General features: G+C 43.5%; 1 long non-coding RNA gene across 1 annotated transcript; it reads left to right on the top strand.

Annotated features, from left to right (window-relative positions):
* The first annotated feature begins 272 nt into the window (after positions 1-272).
* On the top strand, positions 273-1,387 carry LOC135377052 (uncharacterized). The gene is made up of 3 exons (XR_010417994.1): positions 273-458; positions 571-789; positions 1,285-1,387. It is a non-coding gene; the product is annotated as an uncharacterized LOC135377052 (long non-coding RNA).
* The last annotated feature ends 6,454 nt before the right edge of the window (positions 1,388-7,841 follow it).

The raw sequence follows: 7,841 nt of genomic DNA, 5'->3' as shown, positions 1-7,841 counted from the left end.
AATTTCCTTCGTGAAATGGCATTTCTACGTTAATATGTTTTTGTTACAGAGCCTCAAGAAGAAAAATATACCCTGCATTTATCACCTGCAACAGTTTCTACGATTTTCTTTTCAATCTGTACACGGCATTCGATATATGCTTCCGTATCCGGTCAGCTGTAATGGATGCCGTATGCCGAGCTTGCTAACTGCGAACTTGTGTGACTCCCGGTTCATCCTCTTTGTTTGGGTCATTGGGTTGGTGTTGGAGTGGGTCACCATATTCTGAACGTTTCACCTATCGTTGCGGTGTACTGTTCTTGATCTGCTGCGAAGCGACGAACCGCAACGGCAGTCACTCGCCTCAGCGAACTTCTGTCTGCTGCATCTCAAAGGAGCATGGGGACCTGATGATACCTTCAACTAAAAAAACCAAATGTGCTCTCGTGTGGTCCTGACGGAAAAGTAGTATCAACAAGGTTAGCACATTTATTTTTCAGTTCCAAGTCTACGTACTGAAAACCATGCAGGTGCAGTCGATCATTCTCGTAGCTGTTGTGTAACGCGTATGCTTTCTTACATATCCCACAGAACCCTCCACTTTTTCGACCAAGTTATCGTTATGAGATCCTTCTGATGGCTTCTTACTAGGCTATGCCGCTCCGAAGCATTGAGATGACGAAGCGTCGTGGTAGCTGCACCTCTGCCTTCGAAAGATGAATCAGTCATTCCACACTGTGCTTACTGGCTTTGTATAGAGTCTGGCAAATCCGACAGACTTGGACTGCCTTTTTCAAGAAAGTTTGAAATGTAAGTATGTGTATATTGGTTTCACATATCCACCACATATTGAGCGTGTGTATGATTGTACTTTATATGCTACAGCGTATCAGCGTACATTATTATTCAACACGTAGTGTGGCAAACTCGACATCAGTCACACAAAGCCAACAATTGCCTTTTCTTCAATTGCTTATTTTTATCACATCATGTTTTTGTCTATATCTCAATTTACCAACCAACAAAGTATATTATTTTAGTATAATCTGATATTTAACAAGTCACAGTTTTACCATGGTTTTGGCACACTATAGCCCGAGTTGCTTATGCGTCATTAAATTGAATCATCGTCATCTTCAACTGCCATTATTCAATTGAAGTGCCAGGTGGATATAATGATATGGCAAGATATTTTTTTTTTTCTGTCATCCTGGAATTGCTAATTTCAGAAGAGTAGTCACCGTGAAGTTTGTTTTCGTTTTCAGAAACATTAAGAGGACTAAAACCAAACACTTTTTCTTTCAGAGCATCCCTTATGCACCTGCATTTCAATTCCAATCTGTATTACAAGAATGACAGACCACTCAACAGAGATGAACATCTGAAAGTGAAAGAGCTGGAATGAAGATACGTTAATCTGTGTCAAAGGCTCTTAGTATGTGTGCGAGTCGAGGACATAGGTCTCAAGCTTACTCCTGTCTCCAGAAGAGGTGACAACTATGCTCCTTCTATCTATTAACCAGCTCCACTTTTTAGGGTTCCCAGTAAACTAATGGAGCACATCATGTACTACCACGTTGTCAACCAAGTTGACTCTGTCAATTTCTTTTTTTAAATTCCAGCATGGCTTTAGAAAAGGGTATTCAGGCAAAACTAACGTAGTGGAATTCGTTCACAGCATTTCAAACTGTCTTGATTTCTGGGTCCATGTAGATGTAGTATTCTTTTTATTTTGTAAGGGCTTTTGACACTGTGCTCTACGCTCGCGTGTTGGCCAAAGTAGCCTAATTAAAATTTGATCCTGCTACCTGGATATGCAGTTTCTCAACTAACCGTAACTGTGGCGACAACTCGTGAGGAGAACATATCATATCGCCGTGCAGCAATGTTATGTTATGTTACAATCGCTTCACATTTTAATCTAGTCGAAAGCAAGGCCTTTTGGTGATCGGTCTTGTATAATTACGTGCCCCTCCGTTATGTAACACCACACTGGGTTCTTCAACCTATGAGAGATAAATAAATATATTGCCAAGTAAACTGTCTACAAGGCTCGTTATTCCATTTCGCCACACTACCACAAGCAATTGTTAGAGTAGTGGCCCAGGGTATGAAGCTCGCCACTAATCATCATTCAAACAAAGTTCATAATGTAAAATGCTTTACTCAGAACACTGGCTTAACACAACAATTAAGAATAAAGAGAGTAAACGTTTCATTGCCTATCCAGGTGGCATCATCCCTCCAACAGAGAACAATCAAAAACAACATCAAAGGAGTCAAATCGGTGGTCCGCATTCCTTTCATCCAATGTATTTCATACGCTATTTGGAGGGCACTGTGCCCATCAGGCATTTTGACTGTGCATATCAAGTTGAGTGCATAGAATCTGATACAACGTACATTGGCGAGATAGACAAAAGACGTGGGACAAGACTAAAAGAGTCAGGGCTACTAATGCTTAGCTTAACTAAACAGGACCGAATCAGTCTACCACTGCTGTCCTAAGGGACATATATTTTGATGGTGCAGTAACCTTTGCTCATGACTAGCGATGGGACCCTAGAAAGTTCTTAGAATCCTGCTTTATCAGGCGTGATGCTTCAGCCTGTAATACATACCGTGGCCCCCTATCGGATGTGTAAGATTCCCTCTTAGATAGGCTGATGTGCTCATCTTTGGCCTCTGTTGTACTGATGATGCCACCCGGATAGGCGACAAAACGTTTACGCTCTGTTTTTATTCGTTGCGTTGAGCGGTGTCTGCAGTAAAGGACGCTACATTATGAGGTTGTCACCCGGCTTCTGGAATATATTTTCAAATAAAGTTGTTGTTTTACAAAGCTCAATACATTGCAGAAATCATTCTTGTTGCCTATTGTTTGGGGGTGCCATTCTTGCAGTCACATGAAGCACTGAAGGGCCAATTTAAAAAGTAAAGGCAGTCTGATTTATGTTCTTGCCGACATGGCACAGCGTATGTACGAGGTAGCTCCATTTCAGAAGCCTGAGAACACTCAAAGCAATTCGTGTGCTAGCATCAGATATGGTGCATAGCATTACATATTTGCTTATGCTAGGGTAACTAAGAAGGGTGGATAGAAAGGCAGTTACGACCTGTTTCCACAAAAGACACTCAGATTCATTAAGAATTTCCTCCAAGAGAGCCAAGGCTTTTTCTAGATTACTAGAACATGGGTACCGGGTTATAAATAACAAGAATTCATCTACCAGAAGTCAGTGTTTCACACACCCTGCTTTCCATCAACACTATTAAAAGGTGTGACCCCCAAACCTGCACAAAATTCCTGGAGAGTCTTTACTGGACACTGTTGCTGTCCCTCTCACCAGGTGCTCTCTATGAACCCGATTCACAGTTCTGGATGCACTGCCTGAGCTAACTTCAGCATGCTTTCCCAACACGAATGGTAACTGCCATGAGGAGTGTTGTACTTACTGAAAGCAACATGAAATGCTGTACCTTGACAGGTAACGTTGATATCCTTCTTAAGACCGTAGAGAGATGTTCCTTGCTCCCTTTCTTCCAAATCTTACTATCAGACGGAAGCCCACTTGCCACCAAGCCAATGAGATGTGCCTCACAGTCAGTGCAATCAAGGGAATCTATCACTGAGGCTCAGAAAAGCTGTTTTCCATCGGGATCTGATCCAGCACTGAGCCGTGAGTAGCCCCGTGAAAGTACCAGGGTTTCTTCGAATTTTAGATGTGCCAGCATTTGTTTTCCTCCCCTCCTTCTTTTTATGTAGTAACTGATTACTTTAGCCTTGTACTGCTTTGGAGATTGAAGATGCGGAGATGATATAAGAGGTGGAACTAGGCTTTATGCAAAATGAGGCGAAGTGTGACTATGTACAAATCTTCTGAGAATGTCTATGTATCATTCACACAAAGAGAGGATACGTGTTACATCTTTTTCCGGTTTTGATATTTATTTATTTATGAATATATCTCAAAGGCCATTGCAGGCATTACATGAGGGGGGACATCAACATGGGTCACTTAACAAATACGGAAGTTACAAGGAACATACATATTTGGAAGACAAGACTCTATTTTTTGTTCGTTCATCAGTCTTGCTCAAGAAATTGTTCACTGTAGCAATGGTACACAATGTCACGAAAGGAGTGCTCATCTATCATTCCGCAAGACTCATTAAAAAGGACTAGTGTTGTGTTTCAACACAACATGTTGAACTCATGAACCATGCATCATCCTGAGAGCTATAGATTATCCTAAATACAGATGCTGAATTATTTTAAATGTGATAGACGAGCTGTGCGAAGAGGTACCCCCAGTTAGGATCTTGGGTACTTGAAGCCTGTGGCATTTTCTGTGGGAAAGGCTTCCCAGACCCTCTTCACTGCACAGGCTGGGATGACCATGATCTTGTTTTTTCCAAGCTTGTGCCATACTCACCTTGCAAACTGGCGATACGCAGTGTATCTGCATCGTCTACACAGATGTACATAAAATATAGTTTAGGCAAATAGGTAACCGGTTACAGTACAGTGTGTGTGCATTGTCATGTCTACATGCACCTGAGAGTAACTGCAGTTTACCTGCCCACACCTTGTACATTACTACACATGCTGTGTTCTTTTAGAACCCAAAATTGTTTTACTTTTCACTGAATCGACAATCAAGAACACTCAATATCGCTAAAAACCTACGCTAAAACCTTATGCACAGGGCAATACATAAAAACGTGACTCAGGACACAGCACACTGACAATTACAAAATTGCCTATATTGGTTTGCTCCAGTTCAGAGTCGTGTACTGTATAGCCTTTTTATGTGCTGCGCCCTGTACTGGAGTTTTTAACGACTTTATTGCAGGACCAAACCAGTTTTGGGCGCCCAAATTTTAACATCGTTCGACAAGGGCACATGTGACTTACTTGTGAATACAGTCGCTCATAGGTTCGCGTGCCCACGGAGTTCAATATGCGACCTTCAGGACAGTCATATTGGAGAATAGAAGTTGGAAATCTTTGTGGGTTGTTATGCACTCATACTGCAGTCATTCGGCAGTGTTTTCGAGCTCCTTGCAGCACATTCGGCACTCCTTCGGCATTAGGACACACCAGCCACACCGGCACCATGAACAGCAAGTGCGCATTAGATATCAGAACACGAAATTTAAATTTCTGCGAACGTTTACATGTTCGATCACAGTGTGCGTTAAAAAGCTCATCGCTTACCTGAAGACAGGCGACTCATGCTGTTTGCTTCATCTGTAACTGATGTTCGTAGAGCTCTAACTTCGTCTCGCATTCGCGGCATCGGCGACGTTTCGAAAGCCTACCGAGCTGTTCAGCACGCAGAATTTTCTTCTCGATGTCTCGATGGCAGAAAGGTCAGAAAGAAGTTCCGGGCTCGAAGTATCCGCATTTCTGCCTTCGACGTCCATATTGAAGATCGCTTTCCGGACGGATGCCGGCGCTCTCACAAACTCACTAACAACAGAACTTCCGGTCCGGGCGCCCAATGAAACGTGGCCCTCGTGACTTCGTCACGCACACGGAAATTGGCGGATGTCCACTGCAAAGAGGCTAGATTTCGGCCCCGATTGCGCGAGTTGAGGGGGAAAAGCGAAGCCGGTTTTCTGCTCCCTGTTTGGCAAACTTTGCCTCCGCGCACAGCCAAAATATTTTGCGTGTGGCTTGGAGGCATATTATACCTTCGTAATAGATGCAAACGAAATATTTGTCGAACTTCTGGTCAGAGTCCCTTTAACTGATGCTGGCGTTGAAGGTTTATTTCGCTGGTGCTCGCTAAGGCTCACTAATGTTGAATTCTAATAGTGGATTCGGAGCGCTTCTGGAGCAACTTTTGCTGCTCCGCCCGTGACAAGCCTGTTCTTTTGGCAGATTGGGAACAGTGCCCGATTTTTCCAATGGAAGCTTTGGAGGGACCTTCAAGCTAGGGTCGCTCCAATGAGCAACCTAGACAACTCCGCCAAAATGAGCATCTTCAATCAGGGCAATGGCGACGATAGCCCCAGGTGTCGGTAGACTTGTCGAAAGGCGCTTCCTATTTCCTGCCCCTTCTTCGTTTACATGGGCGCTTCGTAATACGACTCCGCAGTGGCTGGTATTTCACATCGTACGTTAACAACGACAACTTTATTGCAAGATAACCAGTGGGGAGTTTCATCGCCAGCGGCGATAATCTACCCCATTGATGGGCGTCATGTAGGAAATGAAATAATCAGCCCCTTCACAATATAGACCCAAGTCGTATGGCGTAGACGAGAAGTGTGGGCAGCGCCGACGCCATCGAAGATCGCCCAACACCAACAGTTCTACGTACCATGGACAGTTCCAACGTCGCTCGTGAATGCCTGCCACAAGCAGCGGTACAAACCGCAAATGTGGGCACCAGAGGGACAACGGTGTCTGTGCATGCGTGTAGACCATGTAGATTGTACAATATATATCGTCTAAAGTTAATGCCCCTCGAATAAAGGAACGCCGGAAGCCGAAGAACATGAAGGGTTTAAGAGGATAGGTTTTCCGTGTCTATGAAATAAAGTGCAACTCTCACTCTCTGTCTCAGAGAACAAACACTCTTGAAAGAAACGGAGATCTGGTGCTTTCTGTTCGAGCACCCTATACGTCTATACTCGAGCACCCCCCCCCCCCTAATTTATGCTCGTTTTTCTTTCTTTCTTTCTCTGGTTTTTGTTTTGTTTTTGCTTCTTTTTCTCTTCTTTCAGTCGATACTTATTATGTTTTACATTTACTGCACTCCTGTTGTGACATTACTTCTGCTTTATTCCCGTTTAGAATTGATAAATTACGCGTCTGCTTTGCATAGGTGTAGTGACTCCTGTAGTGTAGACTGACTGTAGTGACTAGGTGTAGTGACTGTGCATAGGTGTAGTTTTAATCCCACCGTTGTCAGGTACCAGGTAAAATAAATTACTATCAATAAATCAATCAATCGTGTGATTATCTCCCTTAAGCTAATTAGATGGCAGATCCCAAGGTGCATCGCACCAGGGAATCAGCGCCGTATGATGCCTTTCTTTCTCTCTGCACATCTAGACGGATATACCCTTCGCTCCGGTAACACCAGGGCCTAACATTTTCTTCCGGTCTCCCGGCAAACGCGTTTATGGACAGGAAGACAACGAAGTCGTAACATTACATCCGGTATAGAGCCAAATTGTACGCTCGAACCAGACCTAATTTTCTTCCTAACTATGCGCTACGTTGAAGCACTGCGGTACCCAATCGAATTAAGTCACCTCCTGGACCTTCTACAGGCCATGTTTGTAAAGGGTGATTGCAGTACCATATGATTCATGAGCAGGAAGCTGAAGAAGTTTGTATCAAATGGGCATACCTATCTTTTCTTCAACAAACCGTGATGTGTTTGGAAAGCGTGTAATCTGAATTATATCACATACAAGTCATATTGCAGTCCACGGTTGCGGAGTTGCCACTCCGGAGTTGGAATGATTCCAGATTTATTACGTGGAATTAGAATGGCGGAAACTGTCCTAGGGAATGGAATGGGAATGGAAGTAAGCAGTTTTTTTTTGCGGGAATGAAATTGGAATGGAATGGTTTCGGCGCCCCGGTGGCTGACGGATAGCGTTCCCTTTTCTTTTATTGGCGGAATTAACGGAATGGAATGAGGTTGCAAAACCCATTCCAGGAGTGGGAATTTTCCATACCTTTTTATTCCGAGGAATTGACAGGAATGGAATTATCACAAATCTATATTCCTAGGAATGGAATTGGTGACCCCATTCCGCAACCGTGCTGCAGTCATAGCCTATGTGTTAAAGCTAGAAGGGCCAAAAGGGTTAGCAAATTTCCTTTTTTTGTAGGC

This window comes from Ornithodoros turicata, chromosome 1 (assembly GCF_037126465.1).
Source record: "Ornithodoros turicata isolate Travis chromosome 1, ASM3712646v1, whole genome shotgun sequence".
Classification (NCBI taxonomy): Eukaryota; Metazoa; Arthropoda; class Arachnida; order Ixodida; family Argasidae; genus Ornithodoros; species Ornithodoros turicata.
The sequence above is the reverse complement of the archived record's forward strand: the minus strand, read 5'-3'. Positions and strand labels throughout refer to the sequence as shown.